General features: G+C 37.9%; 1 long non-coding RNA gene across 3 annotated transcripts in view; it reads right to left on the reverse strand.

Annotated features, from left to right (window-relative positions):
• LOC137476944 (uncharacterized) overlaps nucleotides 1–20965 on the reverse strand; it is a 193795-nt gene that overhangs the window by 69021 nt on the left and 103809 nt on the right. For all 3 annotated transcript variants that reach the window (XR_011000739.1, XR_011000738.1, XR_011000737.1), the window contains exon 2: nucleotides 20689–20810. This is a non-coding gene — a long non-coding RNA (uncharacterized lncRNA). The remainder of the gene's footprint in view (nucleotides 1–20688; nucleotides 20811–20965) is intronic.

Genomic DNA, 20965 nt, shown 5'->3' on the forward strand with positions numbered 1-20965 from the left:
TTGAAATGAATAGCTGCAATTTGATCTAGAAAACTTCTTTAACAAGTGTCTTCTGCAGGTGAAAGGAAACTTTTAAGTGGGGACTGACTCTTGCAGTTGAAGTTAAAGCAGTGATCTTCACCTTATCAAATCAAACTCTGTTCTGCTTTTAATGGAAACATCTTGTCTTCACATACCCACTCAAAGGTTTCACTGAGAGAAAAGCTTACATACAATATTTCTCCTTCCCCAGTTTAATTTTCATGAGTTCCTACTGATAGGGGTCAAGTGAAATAACATTTCATAAGCAGAAGTTTATGACTAGGTTTTCTTGCCAGAACAGAATGGCATCTGTTCCCATGCATGTTTAATTTAAATATTTTTCATGAATGTGGGATGATGGTATAAATATTTGAAATCATCAATATAGTAGACTGCACTATAGCATGGAAAGGCTGCTGCACAGCTGCTGTTAAATTATAGATTTCTTATGCAATGAATACATTTAACTTGTCTTTTGAAGAATTAAAAAATTATGTCTTCTGTCTAAAATACTTTGTCAGATCTTTAAGAGATGTTCTTCATATGACCTACAGCTTACAGACAACTGAAAGCATAACTCTGTGACCCCATCATGAGTGACATTTACATAGGCTGAACTGATGGAGCCAGGGCAAGAGCACACTGCTCATGGGCGATGAGTGAGTTTCTTTTCTTTGCCATCTTTAATCTCCCCTTCTTCCACTCATGAACCCGTTCTCAGTAAAAATAGCTCCCAGTTCCCATACCTTGGTCTGCAGTCTGATTTTCCAGTTTACATTCTATAGAACAATCATCTCCCCAGTGCTGACTTGAAAAAAATCTATAAAACCAAACACCATTACAACAAAAAACTATTTTTTGCCTCTGTCTCCATCCCAGGAACATGATGATGTGCCAGTTTACATCATCTGTAAAAATTTTGACAACCAAGTCTCAGAGGCAAATGAGGCTCTCCGTTATGTACAAGTCACTTAAAACAGCCTGGAGAAGTTTTTGTTAAAGGCAACCAAATCCAGGATGTGAGGGAAAGGAGGTACTGGTATGTTTCATGGGATTATTTATGCTGATATCTGGAACCTAGGATCATTTATAGTGAAAAAAACATTGGCAATTTTCACAAATTAACAGACAGAACAATGATCCTTTTGTTATGGTCCAACTCACCAGCTACACTTTCTAAAAAATAAATAATAACTTTATTTTTATAACATTTCTTGCAGAAAAACTCTTCCCATTGTAGGGTATGTTTACATGCTGTTACTGTGATCTAAAAATTAATTTCTTGACAGAAGACTATCTTTGGAGTCTTGGCATTACAAAGTCTGCTTTTAGACTTTTTAATTGTTAAAGCTAATTACAAGTTATATAATTTTGCTGTGCTATTCATTTTGGTGGTTATCTGTAAACCACGTAAATGCCACAGCAATGGAGAAGGCAAGACATGTAGTGAAATATTATATGTGTGGTGGCATAAAGCTTTATTGGCATGAGCTAGGAATGGATGCATTACTCATGAATGGTGAAGCCAGCAGTAAATTAAGAAGGTGGCCCCAAGTGAGTATTAGTCACCTAAATACAACCATATGCCACCAGATTTTGCATTACGTTTTCACAGAAATGTTATTTCTAAGATTTGCAGAGAATTTCTAAATGGACTCCAACTTCAAAGCCTCACAAACGAAGACCTAAGAACCAACATGTGTGCAACCCACCTCACCCCTTCCAAACTTTAAATCATTAATGAACCCACCTATAAATCAAGCCATTTATCACAAATGGGGCTTTTTTACCCACCATTTCTGGGGAGTAGAAACAGCCTGCATTGAATGCCATGAAGTCACCCTGCTTGTTTCTCTTCGCAAAGCTTAGATCACAAACCACTTCCCACCTACTGAGGGGAGGCTTGTGTGGCAGAAGCATCTTAAAAACAGTATGAAAACTGCTGATCTTGATACAGTGCATCATGCCTGCAAACTAAATGCTATATCTCTGACAAAGTTGCAGAATTGAGGGAGTAACTATGAATATTACCCATCTTGCCAGAGATAAGCTTGTAAGAGACTGTTATGGCCCATATATAGCAAAATATAGGAGTTGTCAGTTACTACCACTTGCTCAGAGCAGCTTTTGAGCCACAACAGCAATATAGAGCGAGCTCTATGTTGCCTTAGCTGTGTTATTTTAACAGTAATTCAATTTGCTGGGTACAGCAGGTCACAGTTTGGTTGCTTGCAAGCAAGCAAACACATAAGCACCATCAGGGCAAGAACTGTGCACGGGGGTTGTACAGAGCACAGCCAGAGGCACTGAGGACTGCGCTGGGCACTCTGCTGTTGCTTTGGCTGCCTTCTGCTGTATCTCAATGTGCCATGGCTTAACCCAGAGCTCCATGGGAATTTTCGCATTCACTGACAGTTTCTACAGTCCTTTATGTGAAAAGGGGATTGCAATACAGATCCTGAGCATGCAGCCACATGTCTCTGAGCTGTCTTGTGCCCAAAGGGCAGGAAGCTTGAAGTCAGTGCGAGAAAGCTTGAAACAACTGGGCAAAGCAGGTACTTAATGCACAAGCACAGCCTGGGACAACCTCAGAAACAACATAAACCAAGAGCTGAGCTTTGGTTTATTTTACACTTTACACGTTCATATCTTATAAATTGTAAAGCTATTGATTACACCCATGTTTGGCTAATACATGCACACAGAGTAGGAACTGTTTACAGACCAAAGGAAAACAACGGATCACCTGCCAATAGGGTTATTTTTTCAACTAAAATAGAGGAGGATTGCAAGCCAGCTCTTCCTTTCCCCCTCCTTCATGGCTATTTCTGTACATACTTCAACAATCCCAAACTAAACCATTCTCAAACAAGGAAGAAAAAAAGGGGAAAGAAAGAAAGGATGGAGCCCTCAGAAAACTGGCAAAGAGCTATTTTGTAAGGAGGGAACCAACGAAAACATTGGCATAAGGCACAGTTGGAGGGTGTCAAATCCGATGTGGCAGCCCTTTCTTGTGCTGCTATGTGGAATTTGCTTCAAAAGATCAGCAAAATGAAACTCTTCATACCTGAACTAATACAGATCCATGTAAATTTGAGCTCTGATCTTATGGAGCCAGTCACATTGCTAGAGGCTCAAAAGGACTTGTCTTTGTTTGTTTTTGAAGTCTATGTGAAACCGGATTTCACATACTAATATCTTGATCCAAACAATATAATAGAATAGTTTTCTGTTCTCCTCCCCCTCTCAACAGAGCTTTCCTCCAGCTAGGTTTCATTTCTGTCTCCTTCCAAAGAAAGGCGAAAGGGGTGAAAATTGTTTTCTTTTTGGTGAAATGTTTTCCTCCACAAAACACTCTGGAGTAAGATGGAGTGTGGTGTAAGAATAAATAAATAAATATTTAAGGTTGTATTAAATGTCTCTTGCTATATTGCAGAACTGCAAATTATGCATTGCAAATAGTGGTAGCATCTGTATCACTGCAAACCAAAGCAGCAGAACTGTTTAAACATGCAAGACCACAGGTAATATGAATAACAAGTTAAAGGCTCAACTTCTTCCACAACAGTTATTGAAAATGAACCTATTTGTCTTTCAGAGGACACCGAAATCCATCCTGTACACTGACTTTTAATTGCTTTGCCACAGGTAATCTAAGGCAATAACCACTCTGGAAAGAGGACACAAATTCCACTTGTTAACTCTTTCCTACCTGATTCTTCAATGAAATATACTTAGGTAATGCTCCACCGTTTAAATTAGTCAAATGCATTAATTTTCCATAAATTTAGTTAAGGTATTTAACTGATTCCAGAATTAGTGTGTTTGTATATTTTGTGCACATTTTTCACATGCAAATACAGCTGGAACAGACTTGCAGCTTCATCATGACACTGGAAGTCTCCAGTCAGCCAACAGATTTTGTAAGTTAAACAAAACTAAAACTAAATTCCAAAGCTTTAGGTAATTATTCATCATGACTTAAAATTATGTACATTAAAAAAAAAATAAAAATTTCTTTCATTATGGCCAAATTAACCAAAATGTTTAGGAGGTTTGTTAGGAGCATTTCCTATGAAGCTCTTATCAATTTCAGCTGAATTTATGAATCAGATCCCATGCATAATAAAGCTGAATTAAACCATTTCTTTCTTTTATTGTGCTAACAGGCTCAAACACACAAAAGGACAGTTCAAAAGGAGAAAACTATTCTGTTCAACACAATAGTTAAGGTTAAAGCATGTGTTTTTTACAAACCTGACCAGCAGCAAAATCCACCTATAAGTGCCTTGTAAAATAAACAGCTATGTCTACAACTGAACTTTTGTTGCATTTAAGCAAGTAAGAGTTTAAGAGCACTAAAATCTTTGTAAGGATGGCTATAAAAGCAATTATCCTTAGATCACTTCTACTGTAAAGTTTGACTTGAGCAGACCTTTACACAGACCATACTGTTATCATCCTTATAAATCAGTGCTAAGCCCATACACCAGGACTCAGCAGGTGCTCACCCCCATTATTGGTAAAGTTTCCAGTGTGTTCAAGAATGCAGGATCTGAAGGTTTGTATGGCCCTAAAATGCTACATTCAGCACCCACAGTACTTTAAAGGAGGAAAGAGCCTAAAGATCAACAAATGGGGCAGAACCTAGCCAAAGACATGAGTTGAGCCCTTGGTAAATCAGTTTCCCATGGTGTGACTGTAGAGGTCATCAGACAGCATCACCTGAAGTTCAGGCTGCCTCCTGTCAGGCACTGCTCCGCCCTGCTCAGGCACACACTCAGTCCACTTCTCCAGATCAGGCCTCAAGCCAAAATCTTGTGAAGTCAGCTGGAGAATTTCCATGTTCCATGAGTGATATTGGAAAAGACCCAGTTGAATATAAGTAATGATGTTTTTAATATACAGTGCTACAGGAAGTGGAAAGATTAAGTATTTGTTCTAGTTCAGATTTTAGCTTTTTTGTTGTTTGGTTGGTTTTGGTTTGTTGGGATTTTTTTCCTTCTCTTTATAAATCAATTTAAAGAAAAATGATCTATCACCCTATCTTATAGGTTTGTCCTAAGATATGCAAAAATCATCACCCTAAACAGCTCAGGTAGTGTACGTGGGAATAACACTTGCCTTTGTCTGGAGAAAACTGGAACCTGGCACATTTATTTCAATTTTTTTTCCAACTAACAAACTTAAAATTCTTAAAAGCTACAGCTGTAATGTTCAAAATTTCTAGGAGAAACTTTGAGGTGTTCACAAAAGCTACTTTATTAAGTATTTTGTAACAAGGGAGAATATGACAATAATATGCACGAACTACTCTTTAAACAGAATTTGAGGTCTTTTGGGAAGACAGATATTTTCTATTATAAAGCATCATGCAACACTGAACCATAGAACATGTGGTGAGAAGGTTGTTTAAAGGATGACTCATGTCTTTGGTCAAGCACAGAATAAACTCCAGTGGGTTTTGGGGTTTTTTTTAAATCTTTTTGATTTGCTGATGCCTATGTAGCAAACATAAGCCTATTGATTATTAACTTGCTTTACTGCAGGATTTTCAACACCCCTATGAGCTAGTCCACAGATTGCTGTGGATCATTGTGGTCTGCCACTGAATTTATGCTGTTCTCATTCTAATCTGGCAAATTTGCATTTTGGCAATTATTTCTACATGTGTTGAGAGACTCAGGGCTAAAAATTCTAGATTTTAAAACAACAACAACAAAGAATTAGATTGAAAGGGAAAGCAAAATATTGTTATATTTCTGTTTTCTTATTAAGTTATATTTTGGCAATCCTTGAGGAAATTTGGAAACATTCCACGTGGCAACACGTTTTCCAAGAGTGAAGAATTGCAGGGAATACACAGACATCATTTCATGATTAACAGGCAATGATCTTGTGGGTAAGAATGAGAAAGAGAAGAAAAAATCTATAGGTTAAGATCAAATGGCATGGAAATTGGAGTCAGTGGACAGCCTTCCCTGGAGTGACCATCTAGTCACTATGACCAATGTGGTTCTTAAAAGGTTAGCATATCCCTTAGCAAGGCTTCTCATCTGTTGTCTTCTTATCTCTGGTCATGGGATAGATTCAAGGTAACAAGAAAGAACTATTTCCATCCCACATAAAGAACTTGGAAAGTAGCCAACTGCTCCTGGGTGCGCAGGTTGTAATATTAAATCAAGGCTCAGAAAACATGGTACACCTCTCTCCCCCCTTGTAATGTCATAGGGAGAAGTAGAAGATATGGTCACTGTGAGCTCCATATTTTAGAGCTGAGCCCACATCTGACGGGCTTTCAAAGGCAGGTCATGGTATATGAACTCGTAGGCTATTACAAGAACCATAAGCAGGTTGTTACATCTGTCATAAATTCTCCTTATGTCACAAGTGGCCATTATGCTTACACTACAATCGTTGGTCCCAGAGAGACTGACTTCGTTAAAATCAAGTAACCACAGGCATAAAACTCACAAATCCCTCTGCAGCAAAGCAACCATTACCATGTACTGTTCCTAGAGAGCTGCCCGTTTCTCATTCAGCATCAGACCTTGAGAATAGGCCAGGGAACAAAAATAACTTTATTAAGCACATTTTAAAAATATTTGTACTTAAGAGAGAATATGCTTCTAACGCTAGATGAGAAGAGGAAGAAATAGAGTTCATAATTGGTCAAAATTGATTGTCACATTAATTGAGCTCTTTGCTACCCTGGCCTGCTAACACAAGGTCTAGAAATCAACATCTAACACCTCTGAGAAGGCTTGCACAGAAGCTAACAGCATCCATTGGTAGGAAACTTCATTTTTAGATATATAGAAAAGAACAATTTGAGTCTCGCAACTTGAGAATGGGGGAGGTAGGAGAGAAAACCCAAATAGAAATATGTGAATTTCCTATTGAAATGTTTTGGCTTGGGATTTTTCCAATGAAATTAACAGGCTTTCTAGGAAAGTAGCAGCTCTCTGAATTTTTTTCTTTAAGTTAAGAAAAGGAAAAATAAAATCTATCAAAGCTTTTGAAGAGACTTTCTTTTTTTACCCATCAGCCCTAGAATTACATTTGCAGTTTTTGGCTAATGCTGATCTATTAGAAGCTGAAGAAGATCAACGGACTCATGTAGTTCAGTTACCCACATCACATTTCTTAAATGGACAGGGAAATAGAATTTGTGAAATACCACAGGGGAGAAAAATGCTATAGTTATTAGAAAAAGAGGTTACTCTATCACACCTTAGGCAATCTAAGATTTTAAGCTTGATTTTTGAGTAAGAGCCAAGAATTTACCTTCAGCATAGGGACTTGCTCAAGACCCCTTTACCCTGTCAAGCTGGTTTTGCTCCAGTCTTTCCTTATAAATGGAACCAGGCCAGAATAAAAGGCTCAATAATAATAATCATAATAAAAGTATTTCACAAGCAGAACCTGTTTATCTGTTTCACAGCAAAACAAAGGTCTGCAAACAACCAAGTTTATCCAGAGAAGTAGAAGGATAACTGTAAAGAAACAGCCAAGATCTACTGCTCCATTGATCAATTTTGTGTTATTCTACTTCAAGTGGAGATTAGATAACAGCAAGTAAGCTTCCACTTGTAAAAACTTCTGATATCCAGGACTTTACCATTATAGAGCTCTTTCCTTCTACAATAGTTTAAGAAAATGTGCCCTTCATCAGTGCTTTGATATTTGAGGAGATACTGCCTGGCCAACTGGGAATTGTGCAGAGCAGCCCAAGGACCCCAGCCCTCTTCTATTTTATAGCTGGAGATCAGGGATTGGGCAGCCTGAGAGCCATCCAGGCTCAGAGCAATGGTTTCAGCCCCATCACTTGAGGTACACAATTGCCACAGACCTTTAATCATGCTGGCCCAAATCAGTGTTGGGACACTGGCACATCACAGTCAGAATCAGATCTGTTGTGCAACTTTGAGAGTAGCAGATGTGGGTTCAGTTTTTCAGATCTACCTTAAATTTCCCAATATTTGGGTAAATCACTTCATCTTTATACCTCAGAGACATAGGTAAAGGTAATACTTCCTTTTTCTGACTTCCGATTTATTTAGACAATGTAATTTTGTGTGCAGTCTATCATGGAAATTATTTGTGTGGCATCTTCAGAGCTTTTGGGCTTGTGTGGCACCACATAACTGGAACTAAGTCAAACATTTCTGCCTAAAGAAATTTTGTCCCAGAGGGAACATTTTCTGAGGAGAGCTTTGACAAAGCTTTGGGCAGAGAGGGGAAGGTTCAATGCTCTCTGGACATTGCATGACAAAGGTGACCCAAGTTCAAGTTCTTGTCCTGATCTGCTCAGGTGGGCACCGGAACACCTGTGCAACATCTTACCCTTGTCCTGCGATCTGTGAAAGAAACTGTTCTAGCCTCTTTCACAAGTCATCAGTTTCTTAATGAAATGCAGTTTTCCTTTTGCATTTTGAAAGGCTACAACCCTGAAGGTTCAAATTTAGCCACAGGACTGTCTTCTAGGAGCTCTGTGAGGAAGTTAAGTAGCTATAAGGCTTTCCCATACAATCCAGTGGATACATATCCAAATACAACTACTCTAGACATGAATCTTTAACACCACTTCAAAAATATGAGAACTAAATGGAAGCGATGCACATAGTGACTTGTGCAGTCACTGCACTGAACTTCTCACTAAAGGTGCTCTGTAAACCTAATATGACATCCCTTGGTGTAGAGACAGACAGACAGACACTGAAAATTTCACTGGGGACCACCTCCAACAGGCAACACTTTGTCTCAAGCAATCACTTCACCCCTACCGCATTCCCCTCTGGTTTTCAACGTAATTTGGTTCAATCCTACAGACCACCAGAAAGATTTTCACAGGTCTAATTGGCAGACACTTAATTCCCATTTATTTTTAATAGGAGTTAGGTGTTTGACAATTTTGTCTTTGAAAACTTCCCATCATCTCAGTTCTAGTAAGGGAAACATTTTTTCTAATCCTTTATAAAAATAATGAAGCAACAGTGACTGTAGTCATTTCTCACACAAGCATGCATATAACGCAGGCTGAGGCCTCCAAGTGTAAAACAGATTTATACATGATGGTGCACAAAGAACAGCAGTAGAGATGGTGTAGTATGGAATGATTGCAAAAGCAAATGCTCCTGAAAGGGTGGGAAGTGGGAGGTATCTGTTTCAGCAACCAGCTTCTGACACAGATGTCAGAAATGGAAGCATGACATACCTATGGAGCAATTAGACGCTCATTTTTTCCCATGCATCCTTTCCACTGAAGTATTTACATTTCCCAAGTGCCTTGCTTATCTGAAGTAAATCACTCGACTGGATATTTCTTTTGGGTTGAGTTAATTACATGAAAGAGCACAACTTTGATCCAGTTCCTACAATAAACACAAACTCGTGTTTGAGACACAACTGCCAGCAAGCCCAACTCCATATGTCTGACACCATGTTGGCAGAAAACTTCCAAAAAGAGCAACATATATCAGAGATTAAGGTCCATCTCTGAGCCAACATCCCCCACTCACACTGCACAGGATGTTCACCGTGAAGGCACCCCACAGGTGGGTATGCTCACAGGGCAATGTATTTGTGGCCATTATGCAAATGGTGTGTGAAACATCCTTCCCTTTCTTCAATTTTCATGCAATTTAAACTAAGTTCCATAAAACTAAATGAAAACGTGTTTGCTTTCCCTGTCCCCTAAAACTATTCTGCCTTGGAGGCCCTTAACATTGATGCTGATGAAAAGCTAGAGTGCTAACTTCTTCAGTCCCAAACTACAGGCAGCAAATGTGCATGGCTGATGTTTAAGTGATAAGTGAGGTATATTTTTAAAAGGGAAGTGCAGCTGTCCCTCTCTGCCGCAAGGTATTTTTCAATTTATGTGGCAAATCCAATATAAAGGTTTATTGTACGGAAGGCAAAAGATCTTAATCAGGAATTAGCCTCTTCTAATGAGGAGAAATAAGCACCAAGGCTGCACGAATTATTTCTAAGAGATAAGAATGTAATTGCCTAATGTGACTAATAATCTGATAAGAGCCCGTTTTATCTGATTTAACCCACGGAACTGCTGCTAATGTACAGAATTTAAAGTAATCCCCAAGGAATTCCTCTTATCACAAATGGGATTGCAGAATGATAAAAAGATTCATTGTTACAGTATTTGCTCTGGACACTTCTGTTCAAAGGAAGCAGAGTTTCGACAGCTTGAAGTAATTGCAACATTTGCTCAAAGATGGGATCATTTCTACAACGCTTGAATTTTTGACGACAGAGTGCATATTCTTATTATGAGCAGACAGTAAATTATACAATCCTATTTCATTTATAGCCTGGATATCATCTGAATATTATTACCAGGAAACAAACACATGTCCAAGTCACTGTGAAAATGTTTTCTAGTGTGAAAAGATTTTCTAATGTATTTTTGCATATTGACAGAAATTAATATAATTTGAAATCTATAGTGACACTAACACTGTTATTATCCAAATTCATGCTCCATTCTAATCCTACCGTATAATGACTTTAATCCTAATGGGCATAATCATTTCTGATGTAAAACTAGATACATGACAATCACAGAATTGAGTGATATTATTATACCAAAGAATAGCAGCTGTTGATTTGCCAATATTAACAAGTAGCAATCTTGTGATAACTCATTGTTCCAACAACTAATCAGAAGAGGAATGAAAATTTGGCATTTTGGTCCTGTAATTATATCTTTATGATGCTGCAGTTGGTAATTTGCATGATTTTGACTGTTGCACTTCCCAGGAATTTTCTCTGTGTTCAGTACAAAGGCTCACGGATGGCTTTATGGACCAATGTTGTTATTGCCTGTGTACACCTAACAGAACATAGCAAAATATTGAGAAGCAAAAAAATGTAAATATACAGATTAAATAGGTAGGATATAAACCAACGGTAAACCTGAAAAAAATATTAAAATTGAAGGTGCTTACCTTATGGCTGTGTGCCCACACAACTATGAAAGAAAACAAAAACCAAACAAGTCTCCTACCCCAAATCAATGGAGACTCCTCCTGTGTGTATTTTCATGATTGTAAAGCATGTACAAGATGAGAGAAGGGAGAAGAGGAGTCTGTGAGGTCCATGGATGAGATAAAAACACTTGCTTTCTATTTTATAAATTAAATATATATTTTTTAATTTATAAATATAGATATCTTTATACATGTGTGTATGTGTGTGTATATATATATATATATATAAATAGAGGTGTCTTTGGAAAGGAGTCTGAGTTGTTTCATTTTTCTCTTCTGTATACAGGAGTCTGAGAAAAAGTTTTTGAAAGGTACTTTTGATGAGCACAAACACCTTCACAAAGGAAGGCAGGGCAAAGCTGGCCCCACTCACCCGTCTCTCAGAGCAGGTGCCTGTGGGAGGGGGCTGCATCACTGTCCCCATCACTTCTAGGCATGTTAGCTCCCCTGCATAGGACCAAGGCCAGAATAAGGCAAGTGGATTTACTCTCTGGGTCCATGACAGCTTCACCCTTAGACCATATTTCTCTGCTTTCTCTACGCTTTGTACCCTTTTCTTCACTCAGCTGTGGATATGAGCTGTTGCAAAGTTATCAGAGCAGTGCAAGTGCAGCAGGCAATGCAAGCAGCAAGACACCAACTGAAAAGCCCAGAACTCCAGCAAAAACTTGTTCACACACAATGCAAAAGTATGAACCCAGCCGAGTCTCTCCCTCATAAAGAATGTAAATATCAAACAGATGAAAGGGTAACTTTCCATGATTCAGTACTATTATTGTTTATATTCCTGGTGTCCTCAGAGTTCTCAGCAAGCAGAATTTCCACTACAGTAAGCATTGTAACACGAAGTAATAAACAAGCCATTCCCTGAAAAGTTCTCATTTTAATTTAGATCTGTATACACTAAGTGGGTGTAAAAACTAGAGACAATGTTGAGGAACAATGATAGGAGAGATCAGAGAAATGTCTCTTGGGAATGGGTTTTATGCTGCTTGGCCAAGAACCACAGGGCCCCAACCTTGGCAAATCCTCAAATATTACTGTAGAAGATAAGTAGGTTTTGTATGTGCACAATTAGCAGATCTCCAGTCATTTAAATTTAATCACAAAATTAAGATAAGAAACACATCAACAATTTCTGTTACTGTTCTGCCTACCACCATAGAAAGAGTACACAGAATAAACCACATGAACCATCAGGCCAGGCAAGACACCACAACCTCACCCAAAGCTGCAATGTCCATGTGACCACTGAGTATCTTCTCAACATCTGACACAAGGCTGTCACAGCTGTTAAATTCATAACAAATAAACGTCTCCATAGATGTACACTTCTGCACAGAGGAGCTACCCCAAAAAATTGCAAGTGTATGGAACATTAAAGGATATTTTCATTAAACCAATCATATAGCCAAGATTTCTTTTATTGCCAGGATAAAACAACTTCTGGACATTTCTTCCCTTTCCTACCTTCATCACTTTTAAAGTCTATAGAATCCTTATGATTCAGTCAAAGAGCAGGCAAAGAAGGTTACCATCATGTTAACCTGCAAAGATTGCATGAATAAGACTAGCAGACCCTACCTACTGCAAGGGACTTAAAGACTTTATAGTCCCTCATTCATTTAAGATCTCAGATCAATACCACTGGATCCACTTCCTGACAACTGCTAGAAAAGATGGTACTCTAATTTCTCATTCTCATCCCCCAAACTTGTCACATGGTCCTCATGATTTATAATTAAGGAATGTCTGGAGACCTATAGGTATCTATGATATCCTTGCTAGGATGGTAGCAAAATTCACAGAAACATCCTACAGCCTTACGTACAGCTGGGTTTTTCAGTGACTTCATCCTCTAGCTACCTCCCTGTGACAGTGCAATCCTGAACATTTAGAAGGCAACACCCAACCATCAGACTTCAAACCCAAATATATTAACAAATTTACATTTTAACTTCCCAAACTGAGTTTGACTGACCCTAGGAAACCAGCACTGGAATGATCATGTAACCTAAACTCTTTCATATCCCACTACAAAGAACAGGTTCTAGGTAACTGCAGCAACCATAGGTTGACACTAACACACACAAACACACAAAAGGCTAAAAGTTTTGTTATTTTTTTTGTTCCCACCATAAATTCAATAAGAACTATTCCTTCATCAAAGTATATCTGGAATTACTCCCATAAAAATACAGTTCACAAAAATCTACTTTCTAGAGAGTATCAGACCCATAATATCTTGCAGTTCTACAATTACATCAGTGTAAGAAATGGCAGCCTATAAACTACTATTAGTAAAAATCTCTAGACCTACATTATGGAGTCAGAAATCATCCAGAATACATGTTAAAAAGGCAAAATAGACACCCAAACCCTGAGGCACCATCATACTTGCAATGAGAAGAACAACCATGAGACCCAATCTCACCAAAACATATCTGGTGATATAACTATTCACTAGGAATACTCTCTGGGGAACAGATCATCTCCCTGAATGAGCAGTGCTAGTATTATTCTAACTCATTACAGTACAAAGTGAATACCCTACGTACAGCTAATCCTCCCCTACCCTATAAGTCATCAAACAGTCATAGCCCATCTTCCCAGCAGTAAAAATAAATGCTTATGAGCAAAAGAAACAGCAGCTCCAGCATTCTATAACACATGTACCTCAGAACAGGGTATCCATCCATAAAGCTGCACGGCAGCTACAGGGGTGAGGACAGTCAACATACACTGGAAGAAGCTTGATAATGATCAGACATATTCAGTTACCAGCAGGGAAGTGTCTGTCATAAAGCAATGACTCCATCTAAAATTTCTCAACCCTGATTATCCAGGAAGGCCCACAGTTACATGGAAATGAGGCAAGACAAGTTTGTAGTTAGAGGCAATGTCCCTTGTTAAACCAACTGGTGCAGTTAGAGAGAGCACAAGCTTTTGGGCATACGAGTCCTCTTCTATTTCTTGTCTGAAATAGAAGCAACAGACTTCAAAGCTAAAAACGAGTTGAGAACAGTTGCTTAGAGTGTAATTAAGACGAGTATTTATAAGACCATTTCTGAAATAAAAGGTAGTTAGCACCAGTGAAACAGAGAGGATGTTTGCAATGAGAGGGGGGGAAAGAAAGGGAAAGGAGGAGAAAGATAATAATGTGGTTCTCCCTGAGCAGAAGAAAAGGAGCAGGTAGTTTATAGCCCATGAAATGCAGAATCAGGTTAATGAAGGTAGTTATAGCATGCCATAAATCAAGTGTATCTATTGAGCCCAAGATTCTTGGTATCGTGTCAGGAATTTTAGTTCCTATCTTCATCTTCAAAGAGTGTGTTATAGTTTATCCGATGGTCACAGCCCACACTGTGTATTTTGATTTAGAATGTTAATTCTCCCTCCTTCAGAGAGCTGGACTGTAGCTACCTGTAGATGAGGAGGTGTGATGCCTGGGTCCATCACTGCTGCAGCACATCCTGAAGCCCTGGGAGTATGTCCTAGCTAGAAGAATTGATGCATGCAATACAAGCACTCATTCTATGGTATATCATGATTTTGTACTTTGCTGTTCCACAGGTGCTGGCCTCCTCTGTCACAGATCACTGAGGATATTGCATCTCCCTCAGCAATACTATAGCTCTGCTTCACAGGTGCTAGCTATGCCTACAAGTTTTCTTACAGAGGAACATGAAATTAAATTAAAACAACTGTTTCCAAAGTGCTCTTTGGCAGAAGTCTTCTGTTTCTCTTTAAGACTGTCCTTTTTATTCTGCCAGCTATTTTCCCTGTTCTAATAAAAGATACTTCCTACAAACCTTGCTATACAAAGCTAACACATACATATTTGCTAAAGCAATTTGGATAAAAGTACACCATTCTACCTTCAGTTTCAGGGTGATTGATATAATATTTCGCTAGCAAATTTCTGAAGGCTAAAAATGGTTTGGTGAAAAAAAATAAAACCAGCAAAAAACCATATCCCAAGAGAAAGTATTACCTAAGCTATACTTAATGTAAAAAGAGATTACATGCTATAGCATCCTTTGAATTCAGGTGCATCTATATTAAGAAATTATTACGTTAGTACATGGATTTCTACTTGCAGGCTGATGCAAGTTTTCGTGAAAAAACTTCTTTAATCAGAAATTATCTTCTTAAAAGCTCTGCTTCCAATTACATGCTGATATTTGCAGAGAATGGGCAAATTTTAAAGGCATACCAAAAAAATATCCTAGCAGCAGTGAGTAATAAAAGTAGAATCCCTAAAATCCAAGAGCAAATTTAGAGCTGGCATAAATTAAATATATATGTAATATATGTTAATAATCCCTTCTGGAATCAATCTGAATTCCACTGATATATGCCACGGTTCATAGTTCAGCTATAAACCAATACATTCTGTTTATATTTGCAATTTAAACTTTGTGATAAGCCAAGAAGAGATTTTTCTGGTACCCATAAAAATCATGGCAGTGCATCATTATCTGACTGAGTTATTCATGCATCAACATAGGAAAAATACGGCATAAAGCAAACAAATACTGCGAAGGGCCCTTCTTTAAGTTCAGCAGAAAGCACAGGAGTTATCAATGTAAATTAGACAGAGCTCTTCACAGCACAGGCACGCTACACTTGCTTACAGTAACCTGCACTATATGCAAAAGAAAGTGCTCAGCTCTTAGGAAATATTTCTTTATGAGTAAGTTATGGCTCTTCCCCCCCCCCAAAGCTTTTGAAAATTAGCAACTATCATTAACTCAAGCCACTGATTTGTCTTCCTCTGCTGAAAATTGACACCCAGTGAACTCATACTGCTTCTTGAATAAACTCCATTCATTCAACGAGTGTGCTAAAAATGACACAAAAGGCAGTACCTTTAGCAAAAGTTAAAAAATAATAAAATAAAAAAGGAAACCGGCAGTATTTCTGCGATTTCCTAATTACTTGTGCTTTTGTAATATTGTCACAAATCCTTCACTCATTCCTTGGAGAGATCAGTAACAGATTTTACAGTGGGAAGAGCACAAAACACAATATTTAAGAAGGATATGCAAGAGATTAAGTTTTGACGGGTTTTAGCGTATCTCTCCTCTGTGAAAGTGCAGGACTAAGGAGCAGCAGGGAATGCAAAGTTAGAAAGTTTGTCTATTTACTCTACTCTTCCAATGCAGTTAGTTTTTTTCCTGGATAAAACCAGAGACAAGTTCTCAGAAGACTACTGCACATGAATTAGAATTAGATACGTATATATTTAAATGAGCTTTCATGCTGCTTAAATGCAAATGTCTTAGCAAGAGTTATAGGGAAGCTCAGAAATCATGTAGGGTTTATTATTATCATTATTATTATTTCACTCATTAAAGATGGTTTATTAGAGTGGACTGGATAAGTCAGATCCACATGTTAATTACACAGTAAAAAAACCACAAGAGACCACATTACATAATGTAGCAATAATCCAGACAAGACTGACGGGTAGACGGAATCTGGATTGCAACATAAGTACCAGCTTTTAAATACTATAGCAGCTTAGAAAGACATTATCCCTATATAATGTTATTAATGTGCGAATCCTTTACTACGGTAGGTAATTGTTCCCCATAATTAAACCCCAGCATCAGTAGGCAAGATATAATGTGTGTTTATCATTTGTATTCTTTCTAGCTTTTATTTATTTATTTTTGAGCACAGACGGCCATCATGTCACCTGAGGATTATCTCATGGTGGTTGAACACATTAACTAACAAGTGTACATTATTTCACACTCAAACAATAAGGTCTCTATGGCACTTGCTTGAGAGAAGTGGAAAAACACTCACACTGATTGGAAAGCAGGGACATATCCCACACAACTCTCAAGATGAAAGGTTTTCCCCAAAGGTGTTTAACCTGACAACAAAAGTTTATCTTTCACCGTTGATTAAATAAATATTTCTGTGCTTGGATTTGATAGCATCAAAAAAAAAAAAAAAGAAAAACCCAAACAATTGCACTTATCACCTTTTCAGGAATATAGATTCTTCGTTTTATAGCTCTGGAGGAATCTGAACACAAAGTCAAAAGACCATCACATATTTCATTAGAGATTCTGTCTGGCATCATTTTTAAAGCCATAGGATGAAAAAGTCCTTCATGAAATAACCAAGATGCTTCAGCACCTCAGAGATTCTCCCACCCCAAAATCAGTAGCAAATCAAATAATAGGGAAAAAATTTGTTTGGATTCTCATATGCCAAACAAATCATATGCCTGAGCAGCCATTGCAGCTGTCTTCAAAAAAGTGTATTTTCTGGGTTCTCATGCATCTCAGCTGCTTGAAAATTTGAAGAACTTTGGTAATATAATTATTTATTATCAAAATATTTACAGTTTATATTTTTGTAAATCCCAAGAAAACAACACACACACACTTTAAACCAGTTCTCAGAATGGCTTAGACTCATCCTAGCAAACTTTTATTAGATGTTTATTAAATAGCCAAGCTGGGAGCTTTGTCAGCCAGAGCTTGTGCCTTGTCATAGCACCAACATATTCCAATAAACAGAGAGGGAAGATATATAGATATATTCCTTTCACTGTATTTGAATATCAGCTCTGCAGATCAGCAATCTGTAATTCATTGAGCTAAACACTGCAGAAAGCATACCACAGAGACAGACCCTGCACTAAGCGTTGTAGAGCTTAAGGCCCCAATTCTACAAATACTTAATTTTTTTGCTCATAAGAACAATTCCAATTCATTGCTAGAACTACATCACTGCAGTGAAGCACATGTGACTGTTTTATGTGATTAAGTGCAAAAAAACCTGAACATTATTGAGGTCAAACTATATTAGAAAAATAATAAATCTCTTAAATTAAGAACTGTAATATAATTTAGGCAAAATAAAAGTGTTCAAAAAAAATACAGAAGTGCTTTTCCTTCACTTTTTTTTTTTCTTTGCTACTTGTTTACTTTGCAGTAATAAAGTAATAAGAAAACTGAAATGCACAAAGTTTCTATGAAGTTTTCCTCCAGATACCAGGTGCAGCCTCTGTTCTGGAACAGCTTCTACCACAGCTGATGCATACAGAATGGGGAGATGATCAGGTCTCTTGTGTTCCTAAATTTCAAGGTTATTCATTGCTGCTGAGGCTGTGTGGTCATTCCTGTTTTCCCAATTATTTTTCATTCAGCTAAGATCTGTGCTGAGTTACATGCAGACTCACCAGCAAGGGATTTTTGTAATTTTATAGACTTCAGGTCTTCTGCGCATTTTTAAGTAGTTCCAGCATGCGCTGGCTGAAAACTAAATCCCAACATCTTGGAAGTCTTCCCTCGTATACCAAGCAAAAGTTGGTATCTTTGTGTAGGTTAGCAATTGAGATCTACAAATCAAAAATAGCCCAGCAAGTAGGTAAGACTTCTGAGCCAACTGCAATATAGCGCTAATGTTGCCAGAAGCCAAATGAAACAATAATTAGATTTGAAGAGAATTTCAATCAAGTCTGTACATAATTTACCACAGGTCAAGATATTTCAACATTCCCCTTGAAAGGACCAGGAAGTAGCTGGTGGGAAGATGAATGCGCAGCCCTTACCTTTTAACAATGATCAGGGTCACATGGCTAATTAAAATACCTTTGTTTACATCGGGTAAGAGTCCTGCTGTTAGACCATCTGCACCTGCAGTCTGTTCCATCAAAACCCCTTCCACAAATTGCATGCTCCTAATAGGTATTGCTGTGCCAATGACAATTACCTAATTAGACATTAGAATGTCAATGCCGATTTTAAAATCCATGTTAATTATTTTACTGTTTGACAGAATATTTCCCAATGAGGGAAGGAGTCTGGATAGCATAATTATGTCACGAGGAACACTTCTGTATATGATTAAAAGGTTTGGCTAGCTCTGATTGGAAGGGCTCCAGTTATTTATGTATTTAACAAAGTTGCAATCAGCACATAGGGTTTTCAGCCGAAAAAACCCATTCTGAACCCTGCTTATTCACTTGCCTGCTATGGCACAGCATATAATGAAGTTCATGATTAGGTTCCTCTTCCATAAAGTTTGCCTTTGAGTAAGGTGAGTTTGGAAACAGAGGGGAGACATGTCTAGAAAGCAGATGATGTGATGGGTCCCTTATCTGGTTACAGTTTGAAGGCATAACGTGGCTTCTGGGTGTGTGACTAATTTTGCATCTTCAGCCACACACGAGTAAATATCTCTGTACCTAATGCTGAGCATTTCTGGGAGAAATTGCTGCATTTACTGCCTGCAAGTTGGTCCTTATACTTGGCATCACTGCACGGGTTTGGAAAGATCAGCAAGACTTACCTAGGCCACAAGGCTTTGGCATTTGAAACAAAACAGCTTAAACCATAACCATGATAATAAAAAGCACGCATTTAGAATTTCAAAGTGCTCAATTCAGCTTCCACTGGCTGCAAGTGAAAAATCTTAAAGCACAATCAAAGAATCTAACTGCTGTCAGCTCATCACACAGGACACAAATTCAGTAAATAAAAGGAAACATTGCAAAAGAAAAGCATACCCCACAAGAGGGGGAATGCTTACAAGGCTTTCTAAACAAACGTAGTCATTTTTCTTTCTATTTGTCTCTCACAGAAGGAACACTGCAAAGAATCCTGGCTAAAGCTGTGACACAAGCAATAACACTACATAGCTTGTAACTTCAAGGTATCTGATTTTTAGTTGAGAAGGTGCAACCAGGAAAATAATCTGTATTTTTCTTTAAAAAATGCTGTGGTGATAGTAGAAAAGACAAATGATTTATTGTTAATGTTATAATTTTCACAGAAGAGATGACATTAAAATAACACTAATCACTCAGCTAAACCCAAGTATCTGTACAGCTACATGCAGTGTTCACAGAGCTCTTGTCTCACTGTGGGGATTTAGTGACATATCCAGCATATAATAATCTCATTTAAATTCATATTCATAGATTACTACCTACCAGCATATATATCAAGTTACACTGTATATTACATATGTATATAACAAAACCATAGTCATATCTATATTCAAAACCATAGTCATGCCTCTGGTTTAAAAAAAAAACCAAATCTAATCTGAACCTCTTGTGAGCACAGAGTTAGAAGTCACAGGTCAACGGTCAGTAATGGAAAATTTGACCAATCAGTTGCCAAACGTTTCAAATCCGTCTTTAAATCTTCCCCCAAATCCCTTCTCAAGACTTATTTCTGCTACAGACACTGTAGAAAATTAGCTGGTTGATGAGCAGGTTAAAGGATAAATCAGGATGTCTGATCTTTGCTTGAGTAGTGTATAAGAAAAAAAACACACACATGTAAGAACTGCACTGAATGCTTCTGTCCCTCCTTTATTGTGCTTTCAGCAGCAGCTTTCTTAGCATACATATCTTAGATTTCTGAGAGTCTGACTGCAAGCACTTTATAATGCCTAATGAAATAGGGCTGTAATTCTCATTTTGCAAATCATTCTGATACACTAAACAAATACCAAATAATACCTCTGACAGAGTGCCTCTGACAGAGAGTATTGTGGCCTGAAGGTCTTTTTCTATATTTATATTTAAATGTGTTTGTCTTATGTTCTGAATGCTCCCGGGTGCATTTACAGCTTCTTTAATGACTTAAATTTGAGGATTACATGTCTCAGTGCTACTCACCATTGCAGTAATTGGAATTCTGTAGCTGTCCCATGCAACACACACTGAACTGCTTAGCTGTGAGTTTTGGGAAAGTTTCAGCTCCAGCGGAGCAGTAGCCAAAAAGACACATCCTTTAATGCCTGAAGAAGACAGAACAGAAACACACACTAGGGGTTTGTACTAGGTTTACGTCTTACATTTTACCGGGCACTGTATCTTCAGAACATATAAATTAGCATTAGTGTATCATAAAGACTTAGATAGCAAGTCATCAAAAGTAAAGACATTAGAGAAG

The sequence above is a fragment of the Anomalospiza imberbis genome, chromosome 7 (genome assembly GCF_031753505.1).
Source record: "Anomalospiza imberbis isolate Cuckoo-Finch-1a 21T00152 chromosome 7, ASM3175350v1, whole genome shotgun sequence".
Taxonomy (NCBI): Eukaryota; Metazoa; Chordata; class Aves; order Passeriformes; family Viduidae; genus Anomalospiza; species Anomalospiza imberbis.